Consider the following 19,127-nt stretch of genomic DNA (forward strand, 5'->3'; position numbering starts at 1 on the left):
AGTTTTCGAACCAGATTTTAAACTGTAAGCCATTTCCTGGTACAGACGCACACAGACGATAATTTATTGGTTACAGACTGCAGTTTACAACTACGCAAAGTGATAGTAAACGGAATCAGATTAAGGACGTGGAACCTGAATAAGTTAAGGCGCAGAGTTTTTCATTAATGTTACAGGCAACGGCTGATTGAAACAGAGGAAGGAATCGATTACAATGCGAACAGATATCTTCACTGAGACAATAAGTGGTCACTGCAGCAGAGAATGTCAATCGGAAAAAGGTACAGTTTAAATCTTTGGATGAAACACGAATGTTTAATTTAACAGACAAAAAATATAAAAACGTAGCAAATAAAGCAGACCATGGGGAACAGAGATGTCTAAAAATACGCTGACAGAGTCGAAAATCGCAAAAGCGATTTTGCAGTTGGAAAACTTGGGTGGCGACATTAAATAAGAAAAAAAAACTTTGCTCAAAGGAGAAGCAACTGCCGAAAGCTCATTTGGGTACCCAGAACTAAGTAAATAAGAAACGGATATATGGCGGAAGGAGTATGTAGAGAGGAGGGGGGGAGGGGCTATACGAACTGATATGAACGCAATGTTAGATTCCTGTAAAATGTCTGAACACGAGAGACAATACTGATCCTACCACTTAGCTAATTAGATAGGCTGAAGAAAGGCAAACCTGTGTTTATAGCATTTGCATATTTAGAGACAGGTTTTGACAAAATTAAGACACTCTTTGAAGCTCCGGAGGTATCAGTAGTAAAAAAACAGGGACGCAAGATTATCTACAGCTTGTAAAGAAACCAAACTCCAATGACTTTGAAGGGAAGCAGTTATTGAGAAAGCAGGAGTAGAGAGGATACAAAATGCACACTGTCAGTAGCAAGAAAAGCGTTTCTGAAAAAGAACATTTGTCCACATCGAATAAATTTTAATGGTTGAGTGGTATTTCATAATGGAATCTGTGTGGAGCGTAGCCTCTTCCAGCTATGCAAGTGAAACATGGACGATGAACAGTTCTGTCAAGAAGACAATGGACGCTTTCTAAACGTGATAATAAATAAGAATGCTGAAGATTAGATACGAAGATCGTATAACTAAAGAAGAGTTACTGAAATAGAGGAAGAAGAGGATATTATGGTACAACTTGTCTACAAGAGGAGTAGGTTGACAGGGCATATTGTGAAGCATCAAGGAACCGTCAGTTTGGTAATGGAGGCTTAATTGTAGGGAAAGACCAAGGCTTGCGAATGGCAAGCAGATTAGAATGGATGTAGGATGAAGTAATTACGTGGCGATGAAGAGGCCTGCAGAGGATAGACTACTGTGGAACACTATCAACACACAGACGAATTGTTTTTCTTATTAATGAAGCCAAACAGCAAATAACATCACTTTTCATTAGTAGGTCAGTTGCGTATTTATTGCCAGAATATTTGTTTAATGTAGCCTCTAGCACATATACTTGTGATGTATTTGTGTATATATCTCTGTTAGTTTCTGCAAACGGCCTTAGGTTAGGGAAAAGTTATGACTAACGCAGTTTTCTTATGGCGACCGTCAGCAAATATGAAGGTTATTACAGTGTGTATACGTGCACAACGAAAAAGAATTCCCAGATTTTCCGGTAAAAAATAAACTTTCTCCCGGGTGAAAATACACTTTTTCCGTGTTAACTGACATTACACTATTCCTCAAAACTGTAAAACTTATCAATCCTTTGGATGGTTGTGGTTTTATACACCGGCGTGGAATTTCCCGGCACTTTAGGAAACGAAATTCAGGGGAAAAAACACGTATTGGAAAGATGGCTGATGCGCAGCAAAATGTACACTGTTTATTTTCGTGTTACAAAAGTATCAATTCGAATGTCACCAAACACGGCATGTTACTTTCTGAAGCATTGAAATTGAGATTGCAATGCGCTTTTCAAAGCCGGTCATAGCTCATGTCACGTGATCTCGCTAGTCGATGTAGTGGATATTCAGAGCAGAGGACACGATGTAGACAGCCAACAGGAACATTACTGTCAAGTAGCGCGAACACACAAAAACACGAAACGCTCATGGTTTAAATTAACATACATAGTGTTGCTACAAGAAAAGGAAAGCTTTCACCTATTAGTGTCTAAGATTAATAAACTGCAAGAGAAGTTAAACTTTTACATATGTTTATTTACTTTTTTTTCTTTTTTTTGCGCGTATCACTTTTAAGATACACTACACAAACGGGCCAGTAAAATTTGTAACAACGACATAAATGTCCTATCTTCTGGGCTCGAAATTATTCTGAATGGTCGTCCTGAAAGGGTTGATTTTTAAATGAGATCAAATGCTCCGTGATTTAAGAAATCCATCGTACATTCTCGCACATACATAATCTTGCGTAAAAGGAAATTTACTATGAAGTAACGCTTTTCAAACAATCATCCGCATTATTTTCCCGCGACCTGTTAAGATAAAGGATCGTCTCAGCAGTTGCCAGAGAGCGACAGGTAAGAGGCGTCACCGCACTTGCGCAGCTACGACGACGCAGGAAGCCGGAATGTTCGTATGTATAAAACATTGAAAGATCTTACACTATGTCATAAAAGAAAAAAAAGACACTAGAGAATACTCCAAGAGCATGGGAATTTCGTGCACCATACTAAAATGCATAATTCGGCTTAAAGTCCACATTTGCATGTCCTGATTCGGATGAAAATTTTTTGGAGTACCGGTACTGTATTCTCATGTTTGGTTCTTTATTATGGCATAATGCCAAAAGTGCTAGAAGATGAAAATGTGCACTTGAAATTCAGCGAAAAGTTAAAACTAGCTAATAATGTGGAAATATACACTTTGTTTCAAATAAGTTGACTGCCTCTGCGGAAAAGGTTAATAAAGCCAAATTTCTTTAGCAAACCGACAAAAGTAACTTCATTGTTCTGCAAGGCGATTAATGGTTGACTGTCAGAAAGGTGAAAACAAAATAATCTGAAAGTAGTAAATTTTAGCCTTCCGTAATTATGTGAATATTTTCACTTGATAGCTCCCGGGCACAGAAAAAATCCGTTTTGTTTTCATTTGACGCGAGAGCAATAGACGAAGAGCGAACAGCAAAATCACTAAAACGTAAACATGAGCCACGTGGAGACTACCCACCTCTCCACCACAACTCAAGACTGCTCTGTGCATAGCCCCCCGTATCTACGATATTTCCGAACCGGGGTAATACAAGAGTGTTTTATTTCATATTTTCAAAAAATTCTGATTTTGTAGCGCAGATCTTTCTGAAGGGTCTGATCCATAAAACACATGTTCGAGGAAATGTGAGACATGTTATTTGGTCAGCAGTGTGCCAAAGTGCAGTGCCACGCCTCTTCACACAGCATTTTTCTGTCGCTCGTCACAGTATTTCGCTCTGTGAAATTCGAACGTGGGATATTGTGTAATGGAAGCCATCAAACTATATTCAAGACAGTGGAAATTAAAATGTCCTGCGCTGTCTCACCTGCTACATGAGAAAACGACATGTCGCTGTCTAGTACTGAAAAAGCTGTTAATAGTAACAAGACTGGTGTGGTTTCTCTATCTGATTACGCGTATTTTGTCACTGTCTGCTACACGAAGTAGGCCTGCCTAATATTGGAGCAGTTTTTACACACACCAAATAAACAAGATATTTTGGCATTTTTTTATAACACCAAATAATATAATTCAAGAAGTACCAATATCAAATTCGTTATTCGGCCACCTACAAGCAAAACGTTTTTGTGTTAGGAAACAGTTACACATTTCAATCACACTCTCCAGTTTCTCAAGCATGAAATCGAAAAGTAGTAGTACGAAACTTGATATATATTTTGTAGTCATATTTTTCCGTAATATGTGTGATGTCCCCGTTTCTTCTCCTTCCTCGTCCGAACAAACAACCTTGTTATCACTTATTTTGTAACTATTCCTGACAGTGTCAAAAATTATTCTCCGGTTAACTCCACTAACACTACCGCAATCACCGGTTTAGTTATCCCACGTTTATTCTCCGGTCAGGCGTTATTACGTATTCGTACAACGCGTTTTCCGCGCTACTACCAGAATACAGCTTTAGCGGCTGCTATCCGGGGACTGTACGACTGGCCCTTACTAGTGTAACAGTCTGGCCAAAACTTTCCTGTCAAAATTTCCTTTTCATGGATACACCGACAAGATAATAAGTAATCTTTCTTACCTCTTATTCCTGTTACTCGTTTATTTCCACTCTGGCAGTCTCAGCCTATGGATTTCGCTAGTAATTGTAACAACGCTGATCATTCGCAATCCTAGTCAACCATATAAACAGCGATTGGCATTCACCCGTTCGGCTTTGTTCCGCCCAGCTTGTGTAGCCCTGTCCCCTTTTGTCTGCAGGCAAGTTTATTTCCAGACGCGACGGGGATTCCCCTGGCATACACATCACGTACGCTACGCACGCATACAAAAATTCAACTTATGATTCACTCAGAAATCGACTTTCAATTTGTTCAAAAATGTTCAAATCCTACAGTGATGCGTTTCAAAATCATATGAAGACTCGATAGACCAACGTGCGCTGGATGCTAGGCGCTTTGAGAAACGATGTCTTTTTCGTCAAGAATACGAATTTTACCCCCCCCCCCAAATTGCTGCCCGGGACAGATACCTTGGTTTGCCACTCGTCCCCTAGACCCGGGCCTGTTACGCATGCGTGAATGTGCCAGCTTAGGCGCGTCAGTGATATTTTTCCGGACAGCACCTGGCTGCTTGCTGCTATTGCTCATACAGCTAACTGCCACACTTCTGTAATCAGAAACGCGAGAAGGTACTGCTCATACGCGACTCAACTGCGCTTGAGCTCGCTCGCAACTGCTCAAAAGAATTTAATGTAAGCAGTTGTGACGTCACGCTCATCGGTGGCAATGTGTTGTCATGAGGTCTTCCTAAAGCCTTTCACAGATTTTGCTATTGGCAGACGCTTGTATGAGCACTGTGTTTTTATGTTGTACATGGCGCATTTCCTTCGCAACTCTAGTGTTATTTCCGTTTTCTATTCTCTCGTTCACGTTTTATTGCTGCAGTATTATTCTGCAGTAACGAGATACAGCAATAGCCTTTGTTAGAGCGTTGGTTCTTACCAATCTAAGTTATAAAAATTTAACTGAAAACTAAAACAATGAAAAATTCCCGGAATTCTAAAATATTTCCGGGTTTTCCCCGGATGAAAAAATTCCCGGATTTTTCCCTGATCTCCCAGGTCGTATACACACACACTGGTTAGTAACCATTTTGGCCACTCTGCCATTTGTAGCATTTTCCGTAAGACGTGTATTCCTTCATGAAACAACAAACAATGAATGGTTACGTATTATCCATCACTTTCGAATGCACTGGCAGTACACAGACATTTTTTTCTATAGTGTCCAACGGGCACAATATTTCGGCGATCATACATGTCGCCATCATCAGGTGAACTGACGGACTGAGCTCCTGTGAACGTGCCGGCACGGAGATCCGTACGCTATGGCTGCTCAGAGGGAACTGAGCAGCCAGTTCCCTCTGAGCAGCCATAGCGTACGGATCTCCGTGCCGGCACGTTCACAGGAGCTCAGTCGATATTTTGATTTTTGGAAGGGTTCATGTAAGAGTAGGGACAAAGGGATTGGGCGTTAGTATTCTGATAATAATCATCATCCTTTGAAATGTTATTCTACTATTGTATCTACTAATGTAAGTAGTGAATTACATGAACTCCACAAAACACTTAAACCAAAACTGAAATCAGCTGAACACCAAACTTTTCAACCACTCTGACAATTATTGCATTCACTTCTAACTTTCTATACCTCTCACCGAACAGAAGTAAACAAACGTTAGTTTTCAGCATATAATTCGTCAGGTTGGCAGCATGTACATAAACGAAAGAAGAGGAGACATGAATTGAACACACTGCAGTGACGACCTTAAATTACAGCTTTTGGTAAAATGTCAACAGCTACTGACAGGAGAAAAAAGAGTGAACACAAAAATGTGTTGACCAGGTGAGAAGAAACGCAGATTTGCGCCAAAAACTATTTAACTGTAAGTAATTACCTTTTCACACAAAAATACGATTAACTTTTATAAACTACAATCGTCACATATCAAAACAAACTGAATCATTCTACATTCCACCAAAGATGCCTTAAAGCAAAGGGAAAGACGCGTCTTTGGCAAATAAAGTACACTGCGGCAAGAAAAAAAGATTCATTACTTACCAAAGGAAACGATCAACAGCTGTACATACTTAGCAAATTACATCGTATGACATACCATCAAATTAGTTTCTGTTTAGCTTCTGTAGGTCAATTTAGAGTATCGTAAATATTAAAGTGTTCCATGTCACTGCAATTCTCATTTGACTTGTTATCAAATGCCGTTTAAAAAATTAAATCGATCCATGCTGAAAAACTGTAGTTACCTTCACATCTCGATAGGTAAATAAATTTTGGATATTTATCATGCGACCAAATAATGGAGTCATTTGAAGTTATCATTCGCAAAAAAAAGGAAGTTTCGATTTCTTGAACCGTTTAGGAAATCTGGGGCCGATAACAGCCACGTGGTTGACGAGGAGCAGGGCCAAGTGTGTGCCGCATGGCGGGCGACCCGCCGACGAACCACTGAGTATCTCGAGAACGCTGATAGCTACCGCTCTGCTCTCAACTTTAGAAACAATTTCGGTATGTTGACTGTATTTCATACGCAATAACGTACTACCTAAAATTAATTATACGCAAAGCCCACGCAAATGCCTTTTCACCTGTGAAAGCTCATTAAAAATTCGTGTAATGGTTTACGTAAATACGATGGAGCACGCAACCACGACGAATAACGAAAAGAAATTCAGTTCTTTATCGACAAAAGGCATCAGGCCATAAGACGCAGAAGAATAAAATTATTTCACCGAACCTTTTCCTTTAAATCCGATGGTGTTTCATACCTACCGCCGCGTCTACGCCAGAGCGCTTCGGCGAAAGTTCGTGCGGCCCGGGGTTGTGTGAGTGACGTCACGCTCAGAGCGTTAAGGCCGGTTCCCACTAGGGCTGCCGCGCGTCAAAACCGCGCGTCAGCGGCGTGGTTGCCATGGAAACGGCGTCAGCGGCAAGGCGCGGCGGGCTCTGCGTCGCGGTTTGCCCATGTCGAACCGCTTCCGCTGCCGCGTGACGCGCCCCAGGTGCGCGCCGCCAATCACAGACCGCGCTGAGCATGACGTCAGGTACGCAACCCCGGGCCACAAGAACTTTCGCCGAACCGCTGGCGCGGACGCGGCGGCAGCTATGAAAAACATATCATCCAATTCCAAGGAAACTATTCGGTAGAATAATTTGATTCTTGGGCATGTTACAGCCTGATATCTTCTCTCGATAAAGGGCCGAATTTCTTTTCGATATTCGTCGTGGTTACTTGCTGTATCGCATTTACGTAAACCTTTACACGAAATTTTAATGAGTGTGCAGAGGTAAAAACGCATTGCGTGGACTTTGCGTACAGTTCATTTTAGGTAATACATTATTGCGTATGAAATTTAGTCAACATATCGAAATTGCTTTTAAAGCTGAGAGCAGAACGATAGCTATCACCGTTCCCGAGATATTGGGTGATATGTAGGCGGACGGGCTGTGCGGTGACCGCGCGTGGGTCGCTCGCGACGCGACTGATACTTCGTCCTGCTCGTTGTAAACCATGTGGTTGTATCAACTGCAAATTTCGTAAACGGTTCAAGAAATCTAAAAGCGTTTTTTTGCAAACGATAACTTGTAAAAAGTCATGTATTTCGCCGCATGATAAATATCCAAAATCTGTTTATCTGTTTATGAAAGAAACTACAGTTTTTCAGAAGGGATAGATGATTTTTTTTAAACAGCATTTAATAGCGTGTGGAATGAGAAGTTAAACAGAAACTAATTTGCTGGTATGTCATAAGATGTAATTTGCTAAGTATCTACAGCTATTGATTATTTCCTTTGGTAAGTAACAAACGTTTTTTTTCTTTATCGAGTGTACTTTATTGGTTCAAGACGCGTTTCGCCTTTTACTTTAAGGCATTTTCGGTAGAATCTAGAATGATTCAGTTTTGTTTTAAATGCATAACTGATTACTTACAGTGAATCGAGTTTTTGGCGGACATATACGTTTCCCCTCACCTGGTCACATGCTGGAGGTTGAACTAAAACTTAGATTATGGAACATAAGCACATTTTCATGTTCGCTCTTTTTTCTTCTGTCATTAGCTGTAGACATTTTACCGAAAACACTGATTTGAAGTCGTAACTACAGTGTGTTCACCTCATGCCCCTTCCTGTTTGGTTTGTGTATGTACATGTTGCCAACCTAAAGAATTATATGCTGAAATTGTTTGTTTATTTCTGTTCTCCTTATATCTGTATATGTGTGGGGCTAGCCAGTGATAGTTATAGAAAGTTGAAAGTGAATGCAGTAGTTGTCAGACAGTGGTTGAAAGGTTTGGTGTTCAGCTGATTTCAGTTTTGGTTTAAATGTTTTGTGGAGGAGTGCATGGAAGACTAAATTCACTGCTTACATTAACAGCTAAAATAGTAGAATAGCATTTGAACAAATGATTATTATCAGAATACTATCACCCAACCCCTTTGTCCTCACTCTTTGACGCCTCATAATATGTCCTGTCAACTTACCCCTCTTGTAGTCAAAGTTGTGCCGTAATTTCCTCTTCCTACTCTATTTAATTCCGTACCTCTTCTTTAGTTACACGATCCTCATATCTAATGTTCAGCATTCTTATTGATCACCACGTTTTGAAAGTGTCCATTGTCTTCTCGACAGAACTGTTCATCGCCCACGTTTCACTTACAAGGCTGCACTCCACACAAATACCTTCGTAAAATAGTACCCAATCATTACAATTTATATTCCATGTGAACAAATTTTCTTTTGCAGAACGCTTTTCTTGCTATTCACAGTCTTCATTTTATATCCTCTCTACTTCTGCCTTCTCAATTACTACTTCCCTTTCAAGTCATTGAAGTCTTAGAAATGCAGTTTTGTTTCTGTACAAGTTGTAGATAATCTTGTGTCCCAGTGTTTTATCGATGACATCTCCAGAGCTTCAAAGAATGTTTTAATTAAGATTGTCAAAACCTTTCTCTAAACATGCTAATGCTATAAAGACAGTTTCGCTGTTCTTCAGTGTGTCTACTTAGTTAAGTGATAGGATCAGTATTGCCTTGTGTGTTCAGACATCTCACAGGAATCGAACATCGTACTTATGTTAGTTTGTACAACCCCTCCCCCTCTCCTGTCTACATATTCCTTCCACTATCTAGCCTTCTCTTATTTGCTTAGTTCTGGCTTGCCAAATGAGTTCTTGACAGTTGCTTCTCCTTTGAGCAAAGTTTTCTTTGTTCTTTCTCATTTTCATTCCCTTATGTTTTCCAAGTGCAAAATCACGTTGCAATTTTGGACTTTCTGTCAACGTCTTGTTTAGACATTTCTATTTCCAATGGCCTACTTTATTTGCTGCATTTTTATATTTTTCCCTCTTGTCAGATTTAATATTTCACGTTTTATCTAACGATTTCTACTGTACCTTCTTCCCGTTCTCATACTCTGCTGCATTCACCACTTCTTCTCTCAAAGATATCCATTCGTATTCTAGCGGATTCCTTCCTCTGTTTCAGTCAGTCGTTGCATTACGCTAACTTTAAGATTATCGAAAAACTGTGGGTCTTGACTTATTCAAGTTCCATTTCCTTAATTTGCTACCGTTTACTGTCTCTTTAGTTGTAAACTGCAGCTCGTAACTAATAAAGTATTGTAGGTTTGCGTCTGCACCGGGAAATGTCTTATAATTTAAAATCTGGTTTCGAAAACTTTGTTCCAAATATGTATTATTCTTTCATGATTCTTAAGCAATGTGCTAGATAGTGAACAATGATGAACGGTAGTCATGAAATCTGTTTATGGTGAAATGAGAAAACATGCATAATGGAATATGTGAAAGAGTACATTGTACAGAAAATGAAAAATTGGTATGTCTTCACCCAACTAGATATAGTTTTTCAAACGCACCGCGCGTTTCAGTGGGTCCTGCCCCGTACCTCAGTGGCTGTCCGTCATTGGCTACCGCTAACGTCTGCCGCTTCCAGATGGGAACGCCAATTCCGCGAGCCGCCGCGTCAACGCGGAAAATGCTTGCCGCTGCCGTTGCCGCACGCCGCGCTGCCGCGCTCTAGTGGGAACCGGCCTTTATGTGATTGGCGGCGCGGTAGCGGTTCGTGTGCAAAGAGCGACGCACGTTGCAACCGAGGCCAGCCCCGCGGGTTTTTTGCTGGGAACGGGCCTCACACAAGTTTCTGCACATGCGCAACTGGCGTGACATATAATTCCCTACCGGCCAAACACATGGGGTTTGATGAACAATTATTTGTTACGTCAATGCCACCACTTGGTAGCACCCGGCAGCAAATTTATCTACGTTCGCCATAAATCCCGCTAGCGGCAGCATAGACCACAGATGCACACTATACATAGTAAAATCAGATCCGACATCAGCGTATGTTATACTGAGGGGGGGGGGGGAATTTATTTTCTGACATTCTGAACGAGATGTTTTAAAATTTATCGTACAGTAATACATTTGTGGGGCTGAGAACCATGAAGCACCTAATCGTCGATTGTTAGACAGTAGCATTTATTCATGCTTCTGACATCTGTTGGGTCAGTTTATGTGTACTGAAGGGCCACATTGTACCTATATCTGAACACTCACTGAGAGCTGTCACTGGTTTCTCTGATGTTCACTTAAATATAGGGGGTCGAAGACTAATTGCTCTTGGCGCTTACAGCTCTTAGCGCCTCACTTGTCTTCTAGTTAAGTCACCTTGTCGGCAAATGGTACCAACTGAATTTAATCATTTACGCAAAGGGCTGTATATATCTGGAGTTGGCTGTCTACTGTGAAGAAATCGGCTCTCTAGTGGAGTAGCAACATGAACTCTATTGAACGTGTATTAAGTGGTAACAGAAAAGAAAATTACCTGGAAAAGTTGGCCGCAAAGAATTTACGGCATTCAATACGAAATCCGTTGTCACAGAAAGTGACGAAATCAAGCGTGACTACAAGCCAACAGGGAAGTGTACAATAACCGTAAGTTTTTAAGTGGATGCAACGTAATAACGCCCGATTTTCGGCCCAGAAGTTTTATTAGTTAACTAACAACAAATGAATTATGAACATTGCCGAAAAAAATACAAAACCACGAAAAGTTACACAAAACACGCGAAACGGAGGGTAGTGGAAGCTCAAACATTATTCCGTTCTTACCATAAAGTACTTAATTATGGGCAAAACAACAAAATTATTTCTTCCTTTTTGCAGAGAAGTGACGCCTATTATTACTATTATTATTATTATGGACAGCTGCTGATGAATGTGTTGATGAGCATAGCTGTTACATAGCAGACGTTATTAATTTCGAGCTATCACATTTATCTAAATTTAAAAATTTGTGAACACCCAGAACGTATACCTGCGAGGGACTACAGGCACATCGAAACAATGTCCGACGGAATGTGGCGCTATTTTCCGTTCGTTCCACATTATCCTAATGTAAGCTTTCAGCTATCAGATGACTGTAGCATTACGACAAATAACAAGCAGCGAATTATTAACCACCGGACATTCGCCATTCGTTTGTTGGCAACAATTCTATTTTATATAATTAAAGTACGACAATGGATTAGGAGCAGGTCTGCCGTGAGTTAGGCGACAAACCAGACAAAAGCGTGCAGAACAGCACCCACAGCTCCCTGAAACTCCAGCACAGGCCAGCTGCCCGCCTTACCTTCCCCTGGAACTCTCGCGCAGAAGAGATGCTCTGGCGGCGGACTGCTCTCCCTACACGGCTGCTGCGTCACGGCTGGGCCGCACCGACAGCCGGGGCGCGCGGCTGCCCCCACCCAGCTCTGACGTCACGGGGCGGCGTTGCCAGCTCGGCCCGCGGCAGGCGAGGGAACGGCTGCAGCAGGCACTGCCTCCATCCCTCCCCCTCGTACCGCGCTATACAGCTGGCAGCACACACCCCTTCGCATGGCGTTTCAAAAACCGACTTTCTTATATCGACTTCCCGATACCGCTTCTGGGTGGTTATATACAGCCTTAAAAATCTATTTTTGGAAACCGCTTCTAGTTGCCTGTTTTCCAATTCCGCAATCGATTTTCGCTTCCATGTGGTTTTGAAACATGCTTCGGCTGAGAGGTTTCTTCTTATTTTTAAAAACTTTCAGGTAATATGGACGGAGTGACTTTTTGTACAGTGAAGGACAAGTAGAAATATTATACCAACTATTTACACCTCGTCTACGTGCATAGGAATAGCAGTTGCACAGGCTAAATCAGATAACGTAACAGCTCTTTTCCTGGTGCCATATTTAACTGGGCAGCAAATGCGTTTCAGTAACCACGAGACCGAAAAGCAGTTTCCGAAATTCGGTTTTCGTCTTTCCGATGAGGTGTCGCATGTAGAAGCCATTTTAAGGCATGTACACACTAGGACCTAGGCTAGCGTCATCAGAAGCCCCGTCTTTAATGGGAATGGCCATTTTCTCGTTCTGTGTCCCGTACACTATCCAAAGGGATGCCAAATGCCCCGGCTTTTTCGTAATCATAAGTGACATTTTGTTTCATTTTGTGTTTTTAATTATTTCTACGTCAATTTCGCATGACAGACATTTTTTAAACATTTTCGTGAGTCTTGCTTTGTCTAGAATTCAAAGATGGAATACAGAAGCTGTATTTTGGTCACAGGATGAGGACAGGTGTGAACAGAAGATTTGCCGTCATCACGCTCGGTGAAAGTGACTCAGGCGTGAGCTTCGCGATTCGTGTCCATCACTCACTACTGCAGAAATAACGGACGGATGTAACAAGTTTTCGATAAAGAACGTTACAGGGCTATCAACGAGCAATTGTACTTGCAGTTACGAACTAGCTATTCACTGGTAGATGACATACATTTGCAATGATGCGACCGACACGATGTCTTCGGACTGTTTGAGAGAACAATGAGAAGCAGGCGGCAGTTTCAACACTAGATTTGGCAAACTTGCTTTAGTGCGCTCCAATCTCTGTTGTCCGTTGTGTGAAACTAGCTTGAGCCCGTTAAAACGGGGAAACGAAAGTCGTCTTGCTCTAAAACCATGGAAGACGAGTTCGCTTTTTTGAAGGAAATCACGACTATACGAAGGTGTGCTGCGACGTTCAGTTTTTTCCACTGAACAAACATCGATGGCTTGCCGATATAACGCATCACACGAAGAAAAATAAGTACCTGTGTGCAGTTTCTTCGCCGGCCGCGGTGGCCGTGCGGTTCTGACGCTGCAGTCCGGAACCGCGGGACTGCTACGGTCGCAGGTTCGAATCCTGCCTCGGGCATGGGTGTATGTGATGTCCTTAGGTTAGTTAGGTTTAAGTAGTTCTAAGTTCTAGGGGACTTATGACCTAAGATGTTGAGTCCCATAGTGCTCAGAGCCATTTGAACCATTTTGCAGTTTCTTCGGGAACTGACAGTGTAACTTCTTGCTTTGTTAGTACGAATGAACTACAAACAGACGAAGATGAAAGCATCGCTACCGCAAAACACACACGTTCTTTCCGCTAAAGGACTGCATGGTTCTTGTCATCCGAGACCTGTTTCAGAAGAAACATGTTCTAGGACAAAATGCGAGTCCATCTCAGAGAACGTTTTATGGCCTTACGCAGTGCGTTAACTTGAGTCAGGATATGAAGATGCAAAGTATCTGCCTGTGATGGCTGACGCATCAAATGACAAAACCTGAAAGCTGGTACCGATTCTAGCTGGATAATTCATTCGTGCAGAAAGTTGGTCAGCACTACATAATCCCTCTTATGAACAATGGCGGAGAAACGGTAGCATTATTAGCTAACTGTAGTCTGGGTATTTTAAAAAAGAAAAATATATGCACGAAATGTGACAATCTCGTAAACTATAACTGTAATTTCAACGTTGGTAGGCATAAGATGGCAGGAACAAATAATGTTTATTGGAAACTGAACAGCGTTCTCTAGATGAGCATAGAAGGCATCCGTTGTGCTGTCCACGTGGCACAGAGCGGAGGTCGAGTGCAGAAATTCTTCCCACTCACACAGAAACGACAGTGAATTAAATTTTTCCAGTATTTTCACATTTACACTCAGCGTGTGGAGAAACTGAAATCCTTCTGTGATTTCGTTGATACTGAATACAAAAAAGTTGTAGGTAGTATTGTTGCCGGAAGTTGGAAGAGTTATTGATCTGTATAAACCTCTGAGATCTTATTTTCTGTCTCAGGATAGGTGTCTTACATTGGTGCAAATTTTGTGAGAATCCACGGACATGTCTTTGCCTTCATTTCACACAAAGCTAATGAAAATCTTTTCAGATTCAATCCAAAAGTTTGAAACAACCACGATTTCAGTTACACATTCAGGTGAAGAGTTAGAGCTGCTTAAAGAAAAAAAATCAGTGGCAGGAAATTTGGTTAACTTCAAACTTCAGTTAGTTTTTCGATTTTAATTAACTTGGTAAAGGATGGCATTTTCAGTCCGGTACGAGCCTGTTAATTTGTTTTATGACACTTTTGTGACTTTTTTAGAGAAGGGAAGAACTTGTGTGTTTTATCCTCTGAAATAGTTTCATTGGGTGACACTGAAAATTTCCGTTTCTTGGGCTTAACTTTTAAATTGTCTGAAATTCTTAAGACAGTAGACTGATGTGCAACATTTGAGTTCAGACAGGATGGCTGAACAAAATTGTATCCCATAAACTTGAGGAATGGGAAAAAAGCTAATTTGAAAACTCTTGAGAGATGGTGTGATGTATTCCATACACTTTAAAGTACAGGTACTTCATGTAAAAATGTAGAGACGCATGTGAGGTTTGCTCGTGCTTTACCAGGCACAAATGCTGTTGTGGAAAGAGTATTTTCAACTGTGAATTCCTTTTGGATTGTTAGGAAAACCGTTTTACGACAAACTGTTGAAGCAATTGTTATAGACTCGTTATGAAGATCTCACCTGCAAGGATTTCTGCAATCTGCTACTAACCTAGTCAAAGCTTTCGAAAGCTGTTAGGTCTTCTGTTCTGATAAGTACCAAGTTAGTAGCAGTGCACGCCGTACAGTAGCTGAACTGTTTGCTTATTTTTGATGTCTACATTATCGTCCATTTGTCAGAAATCGTTCTATCAGCTTCTCAGTATTTTCAATTGTAGTCAGTTTCTGGAAAAAGGAATGAATTATCATATGAAGCAGTGGAATTACAAGCATGTTTTGAAGTGCCTTGTTAGAATGTGTCTTTATGTGTATGAAGTTTAGTTTTTATTTATTTTAGTAAAGCAATGTAGTCATATATGCAGAATATTTTCTTTTTGCCTAGTGTCCCGTTTTTTATCGCAATTTCCGCAAATATCCCGCTTCCTCGTGTCGGAAGTGAGTCCGAGAACTGTTCAGTGTGTGCAGACGGCAACTCCGGCCGGCCTCTCTCGCAGCTGGGTCTGCTGGCGGGAACAGCAGAGCGCCGCCGTCTGGCTGCCGCCGGGTCCCCACTGCCGGTGCTCCCGTGTCCGCCGGCTCAGCAGCGACCAGCCGTGTGTCCGGGACGGGACGGCTGTGGGAGTTTTCGACGATAGCCACCGGTCGCACTGAGTGTGTTTTGCTGCCCGGTTTCGCTCTTTGAGTGAACCAGGCTGCCATGAGAAGCTCTGCAATTTACAGTATCAAATACATTAGCTGGCCGTTATTCTACGATCATCGTAAGAGTAAACCGGATGTAAACATTACACTGTGTGTTATTCCGCTTCTGCTGGGATCTCATTGAGTCGCGTTCACGAGGAGCGGCAGCCGAGCTGACTGCAGTGCAGTAAGGATACGTTCTGCGCCGTGCGTTACCCGTACCAGCGAGCTGGTTCCATTAACCTGCCGTGATCTGAACGTTGCAGTTAAATCGTAAGAAGGGACGAGCTGACAATATACGTAGCTTAGAATGTCATTTAGTTTTTGAAGAGAATGAAGTAATGTTCGGCACTATTCCAGCAATACTGCTCGCTTCTTGGCGGACCGAACAGAATGCGTAACATTCTCTAGTTCTTTATCTTAGCTAAGAAGGGTGATGCAAATTCCAACTTAAACACCGTAAAATATATCTGCGTCAGATACCTGTAATGTAAAAGCGTATTGCACAGATCCAGTACGGGTATGTCAAGTGTTGTCCGGGAAACCTCACTACGTGCCGGTAACGTTGGAAGCGAAGATAAGAGCGTAGGCAGTCAGAAGGCTGGAACACCCTCGCCTGGTATAAGACATTCTGTACACCCGTATATCGGTGGTAAGATTGTCATCAACCGTATGTTTTGATATCTATCTAAAGGTTTGGTTCAAATGGCTCTGAGCACTATGGGACTTAACATCTATGGTCATCATTCCCCTGGAACTTAGAACTACTTAAACCTAACTAACCTAAGGACATCACACAACAGCCAGTCATCACGAGGCAGATAAAATCCCTGATCCCGCCGGGAATCGAACCCGGGAACCCGGGCGTGGGAAGCGAGAACTCTACCGCACAACCACGAGCTGCGGACTGTGTAAAGGTTTCACAAGGCCATTGAGTCATATTTGAAGAACAATATTTGTAAGAGGAGAAACGGCGAGATCGGAATCTTACGATGACGGCCTCGAAGGAATAAGACTAAATAGAAAAGTATGAGAACTACCCTGGTAAGGCACTTAGCCAAGAATCGCTCTGAAAGATGCGATGAATGGGGAAGTATGGCTTCTGGGTGAAAGTGTCCGTCGTGAGTACTCGTGACAGGTTCATTGCAAATTGTTGTATTTACATTCGTTATGCTCACGTATTTTTTTTTTGTTGTTTTTGGGCGCAAAACTGCTATGGTCATTAGCGCCCGGTCTGTGACTTAGGAAACAGTAAGAAACCGAAAACGGAAACCAGCAGCAATGGGAACGAAAGTCAGAAAATTGGAGAAACTAAAAGCAGAAGGAAGGCTTAAAAATCCACTACAGAAAGGGGTTGGTTGTCCCAAAAAAAGCTTCAAATGACTGACGTTTTTTCACTGGCACTAACAAAGTCGAGAACGCGATCGGCTGAGCGCGTGTCATCTGCTAAAATGGACGATATATCAAGCGACAGCTGTAGACGGGCGCGTAACGGATTAAAATAGGGGCACTCAATTAAAAGGTGTCTTACCGTCCACAGCTGAGAGCAGTGGGGACAGAGTGGGGGAGGATCGCCGCTTAAAAGATGTCGATGGCTAAAAAAGTGCCCTATCCGGAGTCTAGTTAAAATTACCTCCACCCGACGACGCGTTCGGGAGGAAGAGGTCGAAGCACAAGGAAGAGTTTTCACGTCTCTCAATTTATTTTGGGGAAGTGTCGACCAATGCGCGTCCCATAAATGAACAACACGACGACATAAAACGCTCCGTAGATTGGCGAAGGTAATCGATTGAATAGCTGGCCGATGAAGACAGACTGCAGCCTTGGCTGCAACATCGGCCGCCTCATTTCCGCAGATACCAACGTGTCCCGGGAGCCAGAGGAACGCCACCGAGACGCCCCCCAGGTGGAGCAAGCGCAGACAGTCCTGAATCCGGTGGACCAGAGGGTGCACAGGGTAAAGAGCTTTGAAAAGAGAGCCGAGAGAATCTGAGCAGATAACGTACTGTATCCGCCGATGGCGGCGGATGTAGTGGACAGCCTGGAGAACAGCGTAAAGCTCCGCAGTATAAACCGAACAGTGGTCGGGAAGCCGAAAGTGATTTGGGGTGTCGCCAACAATATAGGCACTCCCTACATCTAACGATGTTTTCGAGCCGTCGGTGTAAATAAATGTGGCGTCCGTCATTTGTGCACATAGAGCAGCAAATGCCCGACGATAAACAAGTGAGGGGTCCATCCTTGGGAAATCGACAAAGGTCTCGGAGCAGGCAGATCCGGGGACGGAGCCAAGGCGGTGCTGTACCCCAAGTTGTCAAGAAGGTTTTCGGAAAGCGGAAGCAAAGAGAATGGAGCAGTCGACGGAAGCGGACTCCCGATGGTAGTAGGGAGGAGGGGCGGCCTGCATACCCTACATCAAAGGAGGCGTCGAAAAAAAGGTCATGGGCTGGATTAGCAGGCATGGAAGACAGATGGCTAGCATAACGACTCAGGAGGACTGCTCGCCGATTGGACAGCGGAGGTTCAGCAGTCTCAGCATAAAGGCTTTCCACAGGGCTGGTGTAAAAAGCTCCAGACACTAAACGTAATCCACGGTGGTGGATAGAGTCGAGACGCCGAAAAATAGACGGCCGAGCAGAGGAATAGACTATGCTTCCATAATCCAATTTCGAGCGCACTAAGGCGCGATATAGGCGGAGAAGGACCACTCGGTCCGCCCCCCAGGAGGTACCATTCAGGACACGGAGGGTGTTAAGCGATCGCAGACAGCGAGCCGAAAGATAGGAAACGTGGGAGGACCAGCACAGTTTTCTGTCAAACATAAGACCCAAGAATTTAGCGACGTCTGAAAACGGAAGGTTGACAGGACCTAGATGTAAGGAGGGAGGAAGAAACTCCTTACGTCGCCAAAAATTGACACAAACTGTCTTACTGGGTGAGAAACGGAAGCCGGTTTCGATGCTCCACGAGTGGAGGCGATCGAGACATCCTTGAAGACGCCGTTCAAGAAGGCTGGTCCGTTGAGAGCTGTAGTAGATCGCAAAATCGTCCACAAAGAGGGACCCCGACACATCAGGAAGGAGACAATCCATAATTGGATTTATGGCGATGGCAAACAGTACAACACTCAGCACGGATCCCTGGGGTACCCCGTTTTCTCGGGAGAAAGTACGGGAGAGAGTAGTGTTCACCCGCACCCTAAATGTGCGCTCTGCCATAAATTCGCGAAGAAAAAGGGGCAGCCGGCCTCGAAAGACCCAAGAGAACAGTGTGCGGAGGATGTCTGTCCTCCAACACGTATCGTATGCTCTCTCCAGATCAAAAAATATTGCTACCGTTTGGCGTTTCCGGAGAAAATTGTTCATGATATAAGTG

At 42.9% G+C, this 19,127-nt stretch overlaps 1 protein-coding gene across 1 annotated transcript in view; it reads right to left on the reverse strand.

The window, feature by feature from the left end:
* LOC126159826 (poly [ADP-ribose] polymerase tankyrase-2-like) overlaps positions 1 to 12,007 on the reverse strand; it is a 62,941-nt gene extending 50,934 nt beyond the window's left edge. The window contains exon 1 of the mRNA XM_049916633.1: positions 11,867 to 12,007. The gene's annotated coding sequence lies outside the window, so the exon portion shown is untranslated. The remainder of the gene's footprint in view (positions 1 to 11,866) is intronic.
* Between the last annotated feature and the right edge of the window lie 7,120 nt (positions 12,008 to 19,127).

This window comes from Schistocerca cancellata, unplaced genomic scaffold, assembly GCF_023864275.1.
Source record: "Schistocerca cancellata isolate TAMUIC-IGC-003103 unplaced genomic scaffold, iqSchCanc2.1 HiC_scaffold_1148, whole genome shotgun sequence".
Taxonomy (NCBI): Eukaryota; Metazoa; Arthropoda; class Insecta; order Orthoptera; family Acrididae; genus Schistocerca; species Schistocerca cancellata.